Genomic DNA, 19,197 nt, shown 5'->3' on the forward strand with positions numbered 1-19,197 from the left:
AACTGTAATGTAAGTATCTGTGTATTGTTGAGTGTCAAGAGAATTTTGAATTTTTACTTATAGATAAATAGTGCCATGGTAAATATATTTATATATAAACCCTGTGCGCACCTTTGCATCAACATAACAAGTTTAAAAAATATAACTCATTCACTCATTTATTTTCTCAACACATTTGTTGAATAGCTACTCTGCAGCAGGTATTTTATTTTTATTTTTTAAAGATTTTATTTATTTGACAGACAAAGATCACAAGTAGGCAGAGAAGCAGGCAGAGAGAGTGAGTGAAGCAGGCTTCCCGCTGAGCAGAGAGCTCAATGCGGGACTCGATCCTAAGACTCTGGGATTATGACCTGAGCCAAACACAGAGGCTTAACCCACTGAGCCACCCAGGCGCCCCTGCAGCAGGTATATTATTTTTTTTTATTTTTTATTTTTTTAAAAGATTTTATTTATTAATTTGTCAGAGGGAGAGTGAGCGAGAGTGAGCACAGGCAGACAGAGTGGAAGGCAGAGTCAGAGGGAGAAGCAAGCTCCCTGCGGAGCAAGGAGCCCGATGTGGGACTCGATCCCAGGACGCTGGGATTATGACCTGAGCCAAACACAGAGGCTTAACCCACTGAGCCACCCAGGCGTCCCTGCAGCAGGTATTTTAAAGAAGAAGTTGTAATAAAGCCATTTCTCTCCAGGAGTTGTCTTTGGGGGAGGGGAAGCTCTATTCCACCTTAGGTTCTTTAGAATTAAGGAGCTGGTGGGTTAGTTCTAATGTAAGCATTCTCAGTTTGGTTGCTAAGATATGATTATTTCTCAACAGTTGGGTCGTATTCCCAGGAGACGTTACCTCTGTGTCATCTCAACCTCTTCCTTGTAGTGCTGCTGTTTGTCTGGTGTGTGTGGGAAGGACAGAAACAGGGACTGGAGCAGGGTCAGGCCTAAAAAGGAGGTGAGTCTGAACATGAGAAATGAAGTCGAACAGTGGCTGTATAAGGGTAGCAAAGGGTTGGGTTCAAGGGACCTTGAATAAGTAAAATCCTCTGTCTTGGCAGGGCTGTGGGTGGTGTGAGAGAGAAGTCAAAGATGACCAAGACTCAAGAACTGCACAGATTTAGGGATTAATTTAGGGAAGGAGAGAAGATAGTATATTCAATGTTGGATGTATTGAATTTAAATAGTATAAGAAATGAAGAAGTCTAAAATATTGAAATAAGGTTCTGCAACTCAACACCTGGAGAGATTTTTTTACTCGAAAAATAATAAGCATTTATCCTCTTTATTTTTCTAAAAAATAAAGTTTAAAGTGCACTGATTCTCTATATTCCTTCTAAGGAAAATAATGATATCAAACTCCATCCCTGCCCTTCAACCTCAGCCTGCTCATCTTTTGTGCTGTGCTAACGGTCTCATTCCATCAGGGCTTTAACTCCCTCGATTTAGTGGTGATTATTATATTTCACCGACAATACTCCCTTAAATTTACCACCTTCCCAGGCACCTACCAGAAAACAAACTACACATTCAAATTAGGAATATTTGAGGAGAGTTTAACAGATTTAAAGCAACTATTTCGGATGAGTATTTGTGAGTAAAGATTAAGAAACCCACAAGAGATAGTAAATATGCTGGAGCCAGTAACAGCCAGAGTTGAGGCACCCCTAGGTCTGAAGGGCTGTGGGGAGGGAGAAGTCATGAAAAGCTGAAAGGAGCGTTGTGCATACAGAGCTATCTTGAGAGAGGCAGTGACCTCAAGGTATGCACCCAGCCAAGAATCACACGGCCAGGAGGAACCAGAATATATACTGTGACCTGACCATCCTTTCTTTCTGCAGCTTCCTATCGGGGCTCCCCATTGGCAAAACCTAACTGCGAGCCATAGGACAAGGGGGTTTATTGGACCTCCAAAACATTTAACAGAATGAAGAAGAAGGTAGGGAGCATCTGGAGAGCCAACAGAAGATACTCAGGATACCAAGTGTTTTACTAATTCTGAGTACATGATTAATACATTTCTTGCATTCTTCTCCTCCTTTCCGGGTTTATTTCATTCCTTGCTGAAAGAAGGAAGATTATTAGTATTTATTTCAGTGGGGGCTTATGAATAATAAATTTCTTAGCTTATCTGGAATGTCTTCATTTTGCTCTCTTTTTTTAAAAAAAGGATTTTATTTATTTGACACTTAGAGAGAGATCACAAGTAGGCAGAGAGGCAAGCAGAGAGACGGGGGAAGCAGGCTCCCTGCGGAGCAGAGAACCCGATGCGGGACTCAATCCCAGGATCCTGAGATCATGACCTGAGCCAAAGACAGAGGCTTAACCCACTGAGCCACCCAGGGGCCCAAACTCTTACTCTTGAATGATGGAGCTGGGTATAAAGTTCTAGACGGATAGTTACTTTCTTTCAAAACTTGGAAGCTATTATTGCATTGTCTTCTCTACTCTTGCTGATGGCAAGTCTGCTGTTGGTCTGGTGGTCTTTTTCTTGCAGGTAATCTTTTTTTCTCTGAGTGATTTAAAGTTCTCTTGTTTTCTTTGGTCTTTTATTTTATTCCAGTGTATCTAGAAATGGATTGATTTTCTTTATCCTGTGAAAGACTTGGTGTGCTTTTCCAATCTGAGCATTCATGTTCGCTTGAATTCTGAAAGATCTGCAGCCCCTATCCCTTCATCTATGACCTTTTGCCCATTCACTGCATTCCTTTGGCATTCCCATTAAGCATATGTTGGAGGTTTTCATCCATGTCTCTAAATGTCTCTCTTTTATTTTCTTCTCCATGTGTCTGTGCTAGATTCTGGGTCACTTTTGCCAGTGTGTCCTCCAATTCACTGATTCATTCTTAGCAGCATCTAGTCTACTCTGAAACCTATTTATTGAGTTGTTCAATTTCTAATTTTTTTTTCTGTATTATCTTTTAAAAATATAGCTTCTTCTATTTTCAAGATTTTTTATTTGTATATTTGACAGAGAAAGACACCGTGAGAGAGGGAACACAAGCAGGGGGAGTGGGAGAGGGAGAAGCAGGCTTCCCACTGAGCAAGAGCCTGAAGTAGGGCTTGATCCCAGGACCCTGGAATCATGACCTGAGCTGAAGGAAGACGCTTAACAACTGAGCCACCCAGGTGCCCTAAAAATAGTATTTCTACATAAAATCCTATAGTATTTTTACATAAAATCCTATATTTTTCTTATAGTTCCTATTTTTTCTATTTTTAACTTAAAAAACATCTGTTTTGTTAAAGACACACAGTGAAGTGCATCAACAAGTATGTAGACCTCAATGATGTACCACAAAGCAAATATTTGTGTCACCACCATCCAGCTCTCCCTGTTGTGATCCTTCCTAGTCATTACTTCCTCTCAAGATAACCACTGATTTAAAAAATATTTACTTTTGATTTATAGTTGACATACAATGTTATATTAGTTTCAGGTGCAGAACAGAGTGATTTGACAATTTTATACATTATACAATGCTCACTCCAGTAAGTGTAGTTACCATCTGTCACCATACAGCATTATTACAATATTATTGACTATATTCTTTATGCTGTCTTTTCATTTCTGTGACTTGTTTATTTTAAAACTGGAAGTTTGTACCTCTCAATCCCCTTCACTATCCGTCCCCTACACCCTCTCCTCTAGCAACCACTGGTTTGCTCTCTGTATTTATGAGTATGTTTCTATTTGTTCATTTATTTTGTTTTTTAGATTCCACATATAAGTAAAAAACCATTTTTCATTTCTATTTTTAATTTTTTTTATAGATTTATTTATTTATTTGACAGACAGAGATCACAAGTAGGCAGAGAGGCAGGCAGAGGCAGTGGGGGGGCGGGGCAGGAAGCAGACTCCCCACTGAGCAGAGAGCCCGATGTGGGGGCTCGATCCCAGGACTCTGAGATCATGACCTGAGCTGAAGGCAGAGGCTTTAACCCACTGAGCCTCCCAGGCATCCCCCAAAAAACATTTTTTAAATAAAAATCATATTCTTGCTTTTCTTGAAACTTTTACTACTTAAGTTTGAATCCCCGAACACAGTAGTTCATATTTGCTTATTTTTGAGGGTTTTTAAAAAATAAATATAATCATGAAATATCTATTATTTCTGGCATCTTTCACTTATTTCATATTTGTTAGATTTATCCCTATTGTTGCAGGACATTATAGTTTGTTCATTTTCATTGCTATATAGTATTCCACAATATGACTATTGTATGAATAATAACAATTTCTCCATTATGGTGATATTGGACATAGGAGTTGCAGTTTAGGGCTGTTATGAATAATGACACTGTGAACATTCATGCACATGTCTATTATCATAAGTAAGCATGCATTCCATTAGGTGTTTACCTGGAAAAGGATCAAAGAGTAAGCGTATCTTAAGCATTCTGGTAGATAATACCAAGTTGTCTCCCAAAGCGGCTGTATTCTTTTATATCCCATTAGTATATGAAAATCCCCACTGTTCCACATCATTTCCACACTAGTTATTGTAAACCTTTTAAGTTTAAGCCTTTCTGGTGGGTGTGTTGCAATATACTTCTGTGGTTTTAATTTTTACTTCCCTAATTCCTAGTTAGATTGAGGCAAACCTTTAAATGTGTTTATGAGCCATTTGGATATACTCTTTTATAAATTCCTTTAAGTCTCTTACCCATTTTTCTTTGATTTGCAGGGGATTATTATATATTTTAGATATGGATACTTTGTTGATTTTATGGGTGATATATATCTTTTTGTACTCTGAGCTTTGCCATTTTTTACTCAAATAATGGTGTCTTTTGATAACTGGTGAATCTTGATTTCTCTCCTAACATTTTATTTTGAAAAAATACCAGACCTATAGAAAAGTTAAAAGAATAGTGCAGTGAGCGCCCATTATTCTTCAACCTACATTCTCCAATTTGCTAAACCTTTTGCCATGTTTGTGCTCATCTCATACTCTGTCTCTCTCAATCCATATACAGACGCATGCACATAGATCTGAAACATTCCAGAGTAAGTTCACACTTACATTATGGGCTTTAAGTGTTCCAGGAGAATTCTTATAACCTTATTATACTCAAGGAACATAATATTGATACAATATTATCATTATCACATAGCCTGTGGTCAAATTTCCCCAAGTGTCCTTGAAATTTTCTTTCTAGCTAAAATTTCCTTTCTAGCTATTCTTCAGCCCACCTAAGATCTGATCAAAGATGATCCATTGCGTTCTCCTTTCATCTAAGATAGCCCACCCACCATTTTCGTCTTTAGTGGTCATGTCGACTGTCCTATAATCTGGATTTGACTGATCACTTCCTCATTTTAGATTTAAATTAAACGTAGTGGGCGTAAATACTGCATGGGGAAGCATGTCTTCCATTGCATCATCAGGAAACATAAAATATCGGTCAGTTCTGTTATTGGTGATTTTACGCTTGATAGCTTGGTGAAGGGGGTATTCATCACATCTCTCTGTTGTAAAAGAGCTTTTCTCCTATTGTAACTTAATGCATAATATGTGTGGTGATGCTTCAGGCCATGTCAATATCATTGGTGCTTCTTGCCTGCAACAGTTATTTCATCTATAGTTGCAATTCTGTCATTCCTTCTCTTTTATTAGCTGGCATCTTTTAAAGTGGAATCCCTCCTCCCCCACTATAACTACCAAGCATTTATTAATTTATCTTATTATTTTTAAAAAAGATGTTATTTATTTATTTGAGAGAGAGTGATATAAGCCAGGGAGAGAGGCAGTGGGAGAGGGAGCAGCAGGCTTCCTGCCAAGCAGGAGCCTGACATGGGGCTCCATCCCAGGACCCTGGGATCATGACCTGAGCTGAAGGCAGACACTCAACTGAATGAGCAGCCCAGGTGTACCACTACCATTTTTAAGTTCCACTTTGGGGCCAGGGGTTCCTTTCTTTTTCTTCTTTATTTTTTATTCAGTGGATTTTAAATTATTATTGTCATTCTTTTTGATATTCAAAATGTTGCTCATTTGACCAATGGGAGACCCCTTTCATCTGGGTCTTCTGCCTTATTAGGGTATACCCATTGGGTTTTTGAGCACGTGTCTGTTTTTGGCACAAAAGTATAGGGACCTATCTTGTACTCTTTCTTTTTTTTTTTTTTTTAAGAATTTATTTATTTGACAGACAGAGATCACAAGTAGGCAGACAGGCAGGCAGAGAGACAGGAGGAAGCAGGCTCCCTGCTGAGCAGCGAGCCTGATGTGGGCTCCATCCCAGAACCCTGAGATCATGACCTGAGCCGAAGGCAGAGGCTTAACCCACTGAGCCACCCAGGCGCCCCTCTTGTACTCTTTCTATTTCATTTATGACCAGAAATCTGCCATTTCTTCAAGAAGACCTTTTTTTTTTTTTCCTTTTTTAAAAGAGTGGGTTATAGGGATGCCTGTGTGGCTCAGTCAGATGATCATCCAACTCTTTGTCCTGGCGCTCAGGTCATGATCCAGCCCCATATTACATCCGGCAATGATGAAACTCACCAGGACACTTAACTGGAGAATGGCTAATCTCAGTTTCGAATCAAGGCAATCTTGACGCCACCATCCCCCCACCCCAGAGCCCTCCAGCTTAAAAGTAACTTTTTTAAACTTAAATTGCAATGGTAGAATTAAACGTTTTAGCAATAAAATGTATCTGTAGGGAATTAAAGAATCATCTAATTAACTTTGTGATGGTAACAGAAATGTGGAGAAGAGTCAGAGAACTTGCATGGCTTGAAGCCTTATGTTTTTCTTGATTCTTAACTGAATGTTTTTAGATCCACCACCACTTCCCAAGCATCTGCAAAGAAGTGGCATGGATATTACATAGCCTGAGAAGAGTTTCAGAGATAATCACATTAGCAGGACAGACAAGACATTCTTAAGGAAGCAAAAGCTTCCATTTCATGGACACATAAGGCCTGGAGAGCCAAAGACATGGATGTAATGAGGGAAAGTAGTGTAAAATAATATAAGTATGATTTCAACATTAAAAAACAATGCCCATCTCCGCATTTGTGCTTGCACACACTCTCTCTCTCAAATAAATACATAAAATCTTTTTTTTAAAAAAAGAGCAGAGTGTAGGGGCGCCTGGTTGGCTCAGTGGGTTAAGCCGCTGTCTTCGGCTGGGGCATGATCTCGGGGTCCTGGGATCGAGTCCCGCATCGGGCTCTCTGCTCAGCTGGGAGCCTGCTTCCCTCTCTCTCTCTCTGCCTGCCTCTCCATCTACTTGTGATTTCTCTGTCAAATAAATAAATAAAATCTTAAAAAAAAAAAAGAGCAGAGTGTAAATGGTATGTTTCAGGTGTGCTCATTGGTTTTTGGGCATCTTCAATGGACAGAAATACTTTAAATCGCGAAGTCTTAATTTATTTAAAATTAATTAAAATTTAAACATCATGGGCTCCCATTCCATATTTGCATCTCCCTTCTTTCATGGTAACAATCCTGTTTGCTGAAAAACAGTATATTTACTACAACATACGCAATGGTTTCATAACTACCTCCCCAATAACACTACCAATAATAAACTCATTAGATAAATTTCAGGACTTCTTTGCAGGTCTTTTTATCCTTAGGAGATATCCCATTAAAGGCATACACTTAGAATATTATGTTTAAAAGTTACTTGAATAACTCTTCTTTATAGTTCCATAATCAGTTTCAAAGGTTTATTTATTTATTTGAGGGGGTCAGCCGAAGTGACAGAGGGAAAGGGGCAGAGAATCTCCAACAGACTCCATTGAGCATGGAGCCTGATATATATAAATATCATATCATATATAATATCATATATATGATATTATATTATTATAATATAATATTATATATATGATATTATATATGATATGATATATCACATATATCATATATATGATATTATATTATTATAATATATATAATATTATATATGATATATGTGATATATATGTGATTATATTATTATAATATATATATATAATATATATATTATAATATAATAATATAATATCATATATATGATATATGTGATATATCATATCATATATATTATATGATAATATAATATATATAATATATATCATATAATATATCATATATATTATATGATACATATAATAAAATATTATATATTTTATAATATTATATTATTATATTATATTATAAATATAATATGAATTTATATTATATATATTATAATATATAATATATATATTATAATATATATAATATAAATTTATATTATAAATATAATATAAATATATAATATAATATAATATAAATATAAATATATATATTATATTTATATATAATATAAATATAATATATTATATTAATATATTATATTATATTATTATTAAACATATTATAAATATATTATTATAATATAAATTAAATATATTTAAATATTAAATATAATATTATTAAATATATTATAAATATATTATTATTAAATATATATTATATCGATAGATATATATTATATATATCATATCTATCGATATGATATATCTATATCTATAGATATATATCATATCTATCGATATAATATATTTGATATATTATATATCATATATAATATATATATAATATGATATAATATATCATATTATATAATATATAATAAAATATATATTTTATAATATTATAATATATATTATAATATTTTATGTTGTGTAATATATAATATATTATATAACAATATTAATAATATTAATTTAATATTTGATTAATATTAATATGAATAATATTGATTTATAATATAACATTTTATGATATTAGTATTATATAATATAATATTAATATACTATTTTAAATATTATAATATTATGTAATATATAATATATAATAAAAATATATAAAATATAATATTATAATAAAACTATAACTTTTATAGTTTTTTAAATGTTTTTAAATATTTTTTATTTTTTAAGATTTTATTTATTCATTTGACAGAAACATCAAGTAGGCAGAGAGGCAGGCAGAGAGAGAGGGGGAAGCAGGCTCCCTGCTGAGCAGAGAGACCAATGTGGGGCTCCATCCCAGGTCCCTGAGATCATGACCTGAGCTGAAGGCAGAGGCTTAACCCACTGAGCCACCCAGTGCCCCTTGTATGTTTTTGTTTGTAGCATGGTATCCCCCTCTGATGAAATACCCGCCTGCAGCACGAGAGAAACAACTCCTCCAGTTCATGCTCTTTACTTCTTACAGAGATATTTATAGCTATGATACAGTCCTCAGAGATCACTGAGAGGAACCAGGAATGGGATACTTCAGGAAAGAACATTGAGGACATTATGGAGGTACTCCAAGCTGCTGATCAGGTGAGGACATCTCAGACATTTTACTGGCTCCAACGAGCACAGGACCATCTCCATCCAGGGAGCTGGTTGGGTACATACCTGTTGTGCCAGGAGAGTAGGAGAAATCTCCAGTTAGCAGAGCACTACTTGGTCCAGGCCATCATAGCTCCAGGTCTGAAACCCGTGTCCCTAGTCTGACCCATATTCCCTCCATCCCCTCAATCCCTGATCCAACTTTAACCCTCTTCCTGGATTCACTCCTCCTCTTCCTTTCTCTACCACGGCCCTTTATTCTCTTTATAATCTTTACCCTTCAACCTTCCTTTCTTCCTGAGTCCCCTCTCTCCTGTAGTTGTCAACAGACAATGTCTTTAAAACTCTCAAGTTGCTGAAAGTTAAAATCCTAAACAACAAGATGGTACCTCCACTATGCTAGAAGGTGACCGATATCTTCGTTGACTACCTGAGGACCATGGTGAGGAGCCTTTGCCTCTGGGCTGGGGACTTTGGGGGAAGAAAACAGCAGGTCTGAGCCCAGTAGTTCTTTCTGGTGGATGATGACACTTGGAAACCAACTGGGATCTGGGATGTGAGTGTCTCATTTCTAAACAGTTTGCTGGAGTCCGTACCCATACTCTGAGCATATCTCAGGGACCATGACCTAGACAGAATTGCAAGCTACAGCAGTGAAGCAAAGTGGTGAGGCAGGAGAAGGGAGACGGAAAGGGGGGAAGGATTTGGACTGTTGGGCTCCAAGTCTGACCTGGTTTTCAGACTGTGTCCTTAGTCAGCTTTGTTACTGCAGTTCAACTAATCATCTCACTGTCTTTCAAATCCACTTACCTGTGTGCCAGCCCACCTCTAGACTGAACGTTCATAATGTCTACCGGTCCATCTAACCACGTACTTTACATGCACATTTGTGACACTGTTTAATCTCGTTTCTTATTTTCTTGGTTACCTATGAATTATCTTTCTTCTGGTTTACCTGCCTTCCTTGGCATGCCTGTCTTCTGATCAAGATTCTTGACCTGCCAGAGATTTCCAAAGTTGCTTCCATAATCTACCCACCTTCCTGATGATTCCCTAGGTGCTGTAGGGGAATTTCTGCTCTAAAATCTTCAATCCCCACAACCTCCCTGCCCCCAACACAGAGACTTTGCAGATTTTTTGTCTATCTGTTCTTTACATGCTCTAGGAAGGTCTTGCCCTCCATCACTGGGATGGCATTTGTTGGATGGGGTGATAGTGGGGTTCTTGCCTTCTAGAAGGAAGAGAATCACTTATTGACCAAAGCCGATTCTTAGAAGTTACAGGAGGGGCACCTGGGTGGCTCAGTGGGTTAAAGCCTCTGCCTTCAGCTCAGGTCATGATCTCAGGGTCCTGGGATCGAGCCCCACATCGGGCTCTCTGCTCAGCAGGGAGCCTGCTTCCCCTGCCTCTCTCTGCCTGCTTGTGATCTCCGTCAAATAAATAAATAAAAATCTTCCAAAAAAAAAAAAAAGAAGAAGTTACGGGACTCATCTTGGGGATTAGCCTTTGAATAGTTAATCTTTCTTTTCCAGAAGCCGGAGGGAGAACTGGAGGAGCTGTGTACTACGGTCCTAATGGCTCTGGGGTTCCAGTCTCCAGGAATAGTCATCTTCAAGCTGTGGGACTGATGGCACAACACCTTGCCCCCAAACTGCCTCCTGACTGCAGTGGGGAGACTGATCCACCGCCAGGGTATAGCCTGAGTTAGTCTGAGAAGAGAACAGGGGCAGCAGGGGGTGGAGACATTGTATAGGCTCTAGATCAGCTTTATACTCCTGATTTCTCTCATTGGACATCTCCACTTATTTCAGTCATGGGTGTGTATGTGTAGGTGGGAGAAGAAACTAGGATCCCTACTGGGCTCCTGGGACCTCAGGAGGGAGTTTCTGGAGACCAAGAATGGCATGATAGGATGTATTAGGGCATGGGAGACCCACAGAGCTGGAAAGAAGACTCCAGGTGAAGAGAGAAGGCAGAATAGAAACCCCCATTCAGCAGTGGTGGGTAGGGGCAAGGAGAAAGCAAGGAGGGCTTTACTTAAGGGAACCTGCAGTGTTGAATTTGGTTAGAGTCTTGGAAGTTAATAGAGTAGGCAGGAGGAGGCAGAGACTCACCATTCAGTCTCTGCCCTAGTGGCTCGTGGTGATGGTGGTGGCTCGCTTACCCATTCTGCTCCCCTCTCTCTATCGCAAAGTGTGAAAAGGCAGTCAAGTCACAGGACTAGTGACCTTTTCTCCACCACTTGGAACTGGGGGAAAGAGAGTCTGGGGGGAGTAAGTTTGCCTTCTGAGCATTAGGCTCAAAATGACAAGGCATGACCCAGCCAGCACAGAGGACACAGCAACAGAAGCTGGAAACATGTCGCTTGATCTAATCAGGGCAAATGTCTTCACATCCATCTCAGACAGCATAGCTCTCTATTTCCTAAGGGTTTTTGTAAAGGAGTGTTCATGTGTAGCTTGTCCTAATAATTTGCATTTCTGTGCTATGCTAATATCCATGATCGAGCTTGATCCTCCCAGCATCCCTGCGCAGTGGTCACATCAGGAACTGGACTCCTATTTAACAGTTAAAGAAGCTGAAACTCGGGGCGCCTGCGTGGCTCAGTGGGTTGAGCCACTGCCTTCGGCTCAGGTCGTGATCTCAGGGTCCGGGATCGAGCCCCGCATTGGGCTCTCTGCTCAGCAGGGAGCCTGCTTCCTCCTCTCTCTCTCTCTCTCTGCCTGCCTCTCTGCCTGTGTGTGCTCTCTCTATGTCAAATAAATAAATAAAATCTTAAAAAAAAAAAAAAAAAAGAAGCTGAAACTCAGATAAATTAAGTAACTAGTTCAGGGTTCCCCAGACTCTGGAGGTAGAACTAGGATCAGAACCCGGGTATCCTGGCCTCCAGTCTATAAAGTTGGCCTTAGTGAAGGATGTTCCCCTCCCTGGGATAGGGATGTCTTTCTTGTACTTTCCCTCTTAGATGCAGCTTCATACATTGGGGTCACATGGGAATACATCCTGCGCCTTCTGAGGATGGCCCAAACAGAGGATGACATGTTGGCATTATGTCATGGTAAGGGTCAGGAGGGTCTGGGAAAGACACTGTTGGAATCAGGGAGGGAGGAAAGAAGGGCAAATAAAGAGGCTGGTCCCTCTAAGTAGGGATCCAAGAAGGCTGGGGAGGGCCAGGAAATGACTGAGAGCAGACCAGGTGTGAACAGCTGCTCTTCTGCATCAAACTTCTTGGCCTGGATGGGGCAAGGACCAAGCTTGATAGGGATGCTATGGACGTTGATACCCTCAACCACTTTTCCTTTCCGTGCTGGGTGTTCCAGGTGTGGTCACAAAGGAAAAATAGTTGGGGTCATGGTGAATGGGTTGGTGTTTCCCAGTATAGGACCCCAGAAACACTTTTAGGGTTGGAGATAAGAAGACTATGCCCAAATGTGTGTCTATTTCCCATTATGGGAAGGGAAAGGTGATGGGCAACTCATACTCCCTGCATTCCTCTCAGTGCTCAAAGGACTGGTCATCAGTGCCCGGAAACATGTGGGTTTGTCCACTACAGATGATGGACATCACAAAAGAGGCCGTGTCCTTCAAGGCTTATCTCACCCTCTGGCTTCTCTTCAATCATTGGTCCCTAAAGACCAGCAACAAGGTGGGATTTGGAGGTAGTGGGATTGAATGGATGGCTGCAGGAGTAAGTCTTGAGCCAAAGATGGGGCAGGGCCATGTCTGACTATTTAATGGTGGAAGGATAACTTAAATGGCTCTTCCAGAAGAGCAGGGTGACTTTCCTTGGGCTCTGCTTCCCATTCTCCAGAAAAGGGTATGTCAGAAAATGCCACTGTCCAGCTCCATATTTGTTAAATACACAATTAAGCAACTTAAATTTACTGATTACTGTTATTAGCCAGGCACTGTGCTAGGCCCAGGGGATACAAAGATGAAAAAGGAAAAGCCCCTAAGGGATTGTCTTGTCTTCATCCCTGAGCTGAGGCAAGTTTGTTGTGTCTCCTTGGGCACAGGTGACAGAGCAAGCTATGGTGATAATTGGTCACCTCTTCTTCCTCATGCCATCCTCCAAACTCAAGAACCAAGTGAACCGGTTAACCCGATGGTTTATGACTTTGGTATCTGCAAAAGTGACACCTTTCTACATTTCCCAGGTGATTGGAATGGGGTGAAAAGATAATTTAATTAGTTTTTGCTTTCCACATTTTTTTTCAAGATTTTATTTATTTACTTGACAGAGAGAAATCCCAAGTAGGCAGAGAGGCAGGCAGAGAGAGAGGGAGAAGCAGGCTCCCCACTGAGCAGAGATCCCAGGACCCTGGGATCATGACCCGAGCTGAAGGCAGAAGCTTAACTCACTGAGCCACCCAGGCGCCCCTGCTTTCCACATTTATTGAATAATTAATGCTAGGGTTGGCAAAGCATGGCCCACAGGCCAAATCCAGCCTGAAGCTTGTTTTTGTAAAATAAGGTTTTGTTGGAATTCCACTCTGCACATTTGTTGAATAGCCCTTTGAATCTCTCTGACTTTCCCATCTCTGACCTCTAGATTCAGACTTAAATGGCTCATGAGAGAGACCAAGCCCACCTGGATAATCTGTTTTAAGGTCAACTAATGTGGGACCTTAGTTACATCTGTGAAAATCCCTTCATATCAACATCTAGATTGCTGCTTGATTCAATAACTGGGAAAGAGGGCCTGAATTCTGGGAGCCATCACAGAATTCTGCCTACCTTAGAATTATTATACTAATGTTAAGTATTTTTAGGAGCAGAGGACAGAGTACTGGAACCAAAAATTTCTGATTGTTGTTTTAGTCCTTCCATTTCAGTGGCATTCCTCCAACCAAGTTCCATCCGACTTTTAATGGGTATTTCACAAAAATAGGCTGTGTTAATTGGCAAAATGGGTGGGAAATACTGAGTTAAAATTAGTATCTTAAATGTAGAATTTCCTTAGAGCCTTCAATACATAGGCTAGTCTTGTCCTCCAAAAAGTAAACACCAACATGGTGTTAGAGTTGCAGGAGATTTATTGGAGGAACATCTGTGAGGGGAAAATAGGGAGGGAGCCAGAGGAGGCTGGGAGCACTCAGATGATGATGTATGTCTGAACCTTGGCAAGGAGAAGGGAAAGGAGGAAGGAAAGGGAAGGAGGGAAAAAGTAAGGAAGGCCTTAGATGACAGTGAGGTTCTAAAAAAGTTTCAGTAAGGCCAACAGGGAGTCCCTGAACCAAAGCCACCCATCAGAAAAGTCCCATATCTTGAAGGAGTAGGTCTGCCTTAGTGGACTTGCCATATTCAGTCATTGGCTAGAAGAAACCTAAGGGACTCTGGCTTCAGTTTTAACACAGTGAGGATTTTAGAGCATGAAAGCTGGAGATATTGGTTAATTATGCACCTCAGAATAGGCATCTGAGAGGCCCATTTTTCAGGGTTGCTAAATATGCTAATGTACATTTGTGAATTTCCAAGATGAGAATTTTTTTTTTTTTTTAAGTGCAACACTCGTTAGCATCGAGTTTCCAGGGACTACGGTTTGCAGTCTACCATTACACCACCATCTCAAATGCACTTCCCTTGTCATAGAAAGTGATGAACTTTCTCACATAGCTACTCTAGTTTTGCCGATTAGTGGACCACCCACACAATCTCTTGTTTGATCTCCCTCCTGGCATGTGTCTGCATGTTGCCTAGGGTAGGGTCTGTGAATTTGGAACAAAGGTTTGCTCTATGTAATCAATTAGTCAGTTGGAGGACGAGATTTTTTCCCCAACTACTAGTCCGCAGATTGTTCATGTGTCGATTCCACCCCATTCCATCTTGACCGACAGTGGAAATGTTTTGACTACTCCCTTTTCCCCTCTCCTTCTTCCTCCTCTCTCACTCCAGGGCATAGTGATTGAGAATCAAGATATTTATCAGCCTATAATATAATTTTGGTTGGACATCAGCCAGCACTAACCAGCCCTAGTTAAGCAAACTGTCCCTAATGGGAATCCATCAGGTAGGGGAAGGAAAGGAGGAAATGTTGAATATTCAAAATCCGGTGGAGGGATTTCTGCTTCTGGTGAAGATGGAATAACTGGGGCAGATTTACTCTCTTGCCTGAAACAACTAAAAGCTAGACAAAGTATATGGAATAATTGTTTTTAAGACATTGGATAGGAGGCAACAAAGAACAGTGATTCCTGACAGTCAGGAAAAAAATGAGGTGAGCCCTCTTATTCTCCCAGCTAATTTTCTTAAGAGAGTTTCCAGGTTGTGGCATAGGGAAAGAAAACCCAGGAAGAGTCTAGTGGACTTCCTGAGGTGACAAGATGGCGGTGAAAATCCAGGGAGACCAATGCAGCTAGAGTTTACGGAGCAGAATATTAAACAGTCCATGAATATGAGGAAACTGTTTCAGGTGAGGAAAAGAACAAAGAATTGAGAGAACAGTAGCCAGAATTCACAGGGTGCCAGGAATAGACCTGTTCACACCAATCAGCTTGAAAACTTCATAACTCACAGGCATTGGGTAGAGAGCACTGAGAAGGTGTGGCAAAATTAAGAGCAGGCTGAATGCTGTTTTGGTCTAACATTTTATTTTATTATTATTTTTAAAAAATATGTCCTTGATTTTTAAAAAAAAGATTTTATTTATTTATTTGACAGAGAGAGATCACAAGCAGGCAGAGAGGCAGGCAGAGAGAGAGGAGGAAGCAGGCTCCCTGCTGAGCAGAGAGCCCGATGCGGGGCTCCATCCCAGGACCCTGAGATCATGACCTGAGCCGAAGGCAGTGGCTTAACTCACTGAGCCACGCAGGCACGCGGTCTAACACATTTTAAAAGCAAGACCCTCCCCCCACAATCAAACTATTTTCAAGTAACTGAATCCCAGAAGAAATTCAAGAATATAAGAATACAAAAATACCCAGCACTTAATAAGGTTAATTCACAATGAGTGGCGTTAAATAAAAAAATCACCAGACACACAAAGATGCAAGAAATTATGATGTATAATAGGGAGAAAAATCAATCAAAACTGACCCAGAACTCACAGAAATAGTAGACAAGGACACTAAAGCACGTATTATAACTGTATTCTGTAGGTTTGAAAGCTAGATTGGAAAAGATTGATTAACTTGAAGACATAGCAATAAAAACTATACAGAATGAAACAAAGATAAAAAGAAGTAGAAGGAGGAGGAGGAGGGAGAAAAGGAGGAGAAGAAGGAGAAAGAGGAAGCTTCAGTGAAATATGGACAAATTCAAGCAGCCTCATTTATGTTCAGTTGGAGTTCCACCAAAAAGGGGAAAGACAGAAAAATATTTGAAGAAATCGTGGTTGAGAATTTTCTAAATCTGAAGAAATTGATAAATTCACAGTTCCAAGGCACTAAGTGAACCCCAAACACAAGAAACATAAAACTACACCAAACCATATTATATTCAAATTTCTCAAAACCAGTGGAAAAGAGAAAATCTTAAATGCAGAAAGTAAAAAAAAAAATGAAACAATAAAAGCAACATGTTTCAAAGAGAGGAATAAAGATTCTAATTGGAAACAATGCAAGTGAAAACATAGTAAAATTCAAGGCACTAAAAGAAAAACACTATATCCTAGAATTCTGTGCTTAGTGGTAATTTCTTTCAGACTAAGAGAAAAAAACATTTTCACACATTAAAAAAGCTGAAAGAATTCATCACCAGTAGACCCATATTATAAGAAACGTTAAGAAATTACCATTAGAAATGGTAATTATCTGAACGAATATATATTTTTTTATTTAAAAATCTCTTTATAAGGTAACTTTTAACAAACATAACAACGTAGTGTGGAATTTGTTGTATGTAGAAGTAAAATAACAATAGCACGAAGTGTAGTATTAGTATACCTATACTTAGTGTACATAAAGTAGTATAATATCACTTGAAGATTGACTGGGATAAATTAAAAATGTGTGCTATAGGGACACCTGGGTGGCTCAGTCCTTTGAGTGCCAGCCTTTAGCTCAGGTCATGATCCCAGAGTCCTGGGATTGAGTCATGCATCAGGCTCCTTGCTCAGTGGGGAGACTGCTTTTCTCTCTTCCTGCTGCTCCCTTTGCTTGTACACACTGTCTCTCTCTCTGACGAATAAATAAATAAAATCTTTTTTAAAAATATGTGCTACAAACCCTGTATAGCAATCACTAAAATAACAAAGAGTTATGGCTAATAGGCCAACAAAGGATATCAAATGGAATTATAAAAAATATTCAATTGATTTGAAGGCAGAGAGAGGGACAGGAGAACAGATAATTAGGACTAGTAGGAAACAAATAGCAAGATGATAGATTTTAGCCTAACCATAATTAATAAATAAGTAAGTAAATAAATAGATAATCATATTATATATAAGTGGTCTAAATACCCCAATTAAAGGCAGAAATTGTCAGAGGGATTAAAAAAATAATACCCACCTATATCCTATATTTTTTATAGGAAATGCACTTCAGACATAAAGATACAAATAGATTAAGAGTAAAAGGATAAATAAAAATATTTAGGCATATCTTGGAGATATTACAGGTTTGGTTCTAGACTACTACAATAAAATGAATATTGCAGTAAAGCAAGTAAAATGAAATTTTTGGTTTCCCAGTGCATATAAAACTTACATTTACACTACACTGTAGTATAGCGTGCAATAACATTTATCTAAAATACAATATAAGTGCTTTAAAAAATACTTTATTTCTAAACGATAGCATCATTGGAGACCTTAGTGAGTTATAATCAGTTACAGCATATCACCATTGCAAAAGTAGTAACAGTGAAAAAATTTCAAATATTTTAAGAACTACCAAAATGTGACACAGAAACATAAAGTCAACAAATGCGGTTGGGAAAATGGTGTGGACAGACTTGCTCGATATAGGGTTGCAACAAACCCTAAATTTATTAAAAAAACAACAACAACAAAAAAAACAACTTTCCAAAGCATAATAAAGTAAAGCAATAAAACAAAGTATGGCTGTACCATGTTAACATTTATGGAAAAAAGCTGTTTCTGCAGTATTAATATCAGATAAAGTAGATTGCAGAGCAAAGAATATCATCAAGTATTAAAAAATGTCATTTCATAATGATGAAAGGGTCAATTATCAACAGTACCTAACAATTCTAAATGTTTATGTACCTGCTATTATGTGTCTGTTGTTATAACAGAGCTTTAAAACTATATAAAGCAAAAACTAATAGAACTGCAAGGAGAAACAGAAAAACCCATAATTACAATCAGATTTCAACATCCCTCTTTCAACAATTAATAGAACAAGTAGATGATCAGAAAGTACACAAGATCTGAGGACTATCAAACAACTCAACCCTATTAGCGCACAGATTAGAAAGGAAGTACAGTTGTCTTTATTCACAGGCAACATGATCATTTGCATAAAAATATGAAATACTTATGAATAAATCTGAATAAAAGGTAATACATGTACACTGGAAACTACTAATCATAGCTAGAGGAAATTAAAGAAGACTTAAGTAAGCAGAAACATGTGCAGTATTCAGGGGCCTCAAGATTCAATATTAATAAGTTATCAGTTCTTCCCAAGTTGATCTAGATTCATTGCAATCCTCTTTTTAAAAAATCTCATTTTTAAAAACATTTTTAAGAACATTTTCTCCTGTTTTCATCTAGAACTTTGATAATTTTTGGGTTTACATTTAAGTATGAGCCTTTTTTTTTTAAAGATATTATTTATTTGACAGACAGAGATCACAAGCAGGCAGAGAGGCAGGTGGAGAGAGAGGGGGAAGCAGGATCCCTGCTGAGCAGAGAGTCCGATGTGGGGCTCCATCCCAGGACCCTGAGATCATGAGGTGATCTCAGGTCTCTATTTTTT

The 19,197-nt window shown here is 38.6% G+C and overlaps 1 protein-coding gene across 3 annotated transcripts in view; it reads left to right on the forward strand.

Annotated features, from left to right (window-relative positions):
- Positions 1 to 819: 819 nt before the first annotated feature.
- The window catches only part of LOC101694497 (maestro heat-like repeat-containing protein family member 1), a 62,118-nt gene continuing 43,740 nt past the window's right edge, over positions 820 to 19,197 (forward strand). For all 3 annotated transcript variants that reach the window (XM_045071698.1, XM_045071699.1, XM_045071700.1), the window contains exons 1-7: positions 820 to 943; positions 1,827 to 1,924; positions 9,189 to 9,301; positions 10,846 to 11,005; positions 12,279 to 12,371; positions 12,813 to 12,959; positions 13,330 to 13,470. The gene's annotated coding sequence lies outside the window, so the exon portion shown is untranslated. The remainder of the gene's footprint in view (positions 944 to 1,826; positions 1,925 to 9,188; positions 9,302 to 10,845; positions 11,006 to 12,278; positions 12,372 to 12,812; positions 12,960 to 13,329; positions 13,471 to 19,197) is intronic.

The sequence above is a fragment of the Mustela putorius genome, unplaced genomic scaffold (genome assembly GCF_011764305.1).
Source record: "Mustela putorius furo isolate JIRA1106 unplaced genomic scaffold, ASM1176430v1.1 tig00003988_pilon_pilon_pilon, whole genome shotgun sequence".
In the NCBI taxonomy this organism is placed as follows: domain Eukaryota; kingdom Metazoa; phylum Chordata; class Mammalia; order Carnivora; family Mustelidae; genus Mustela; species Mustela putorius.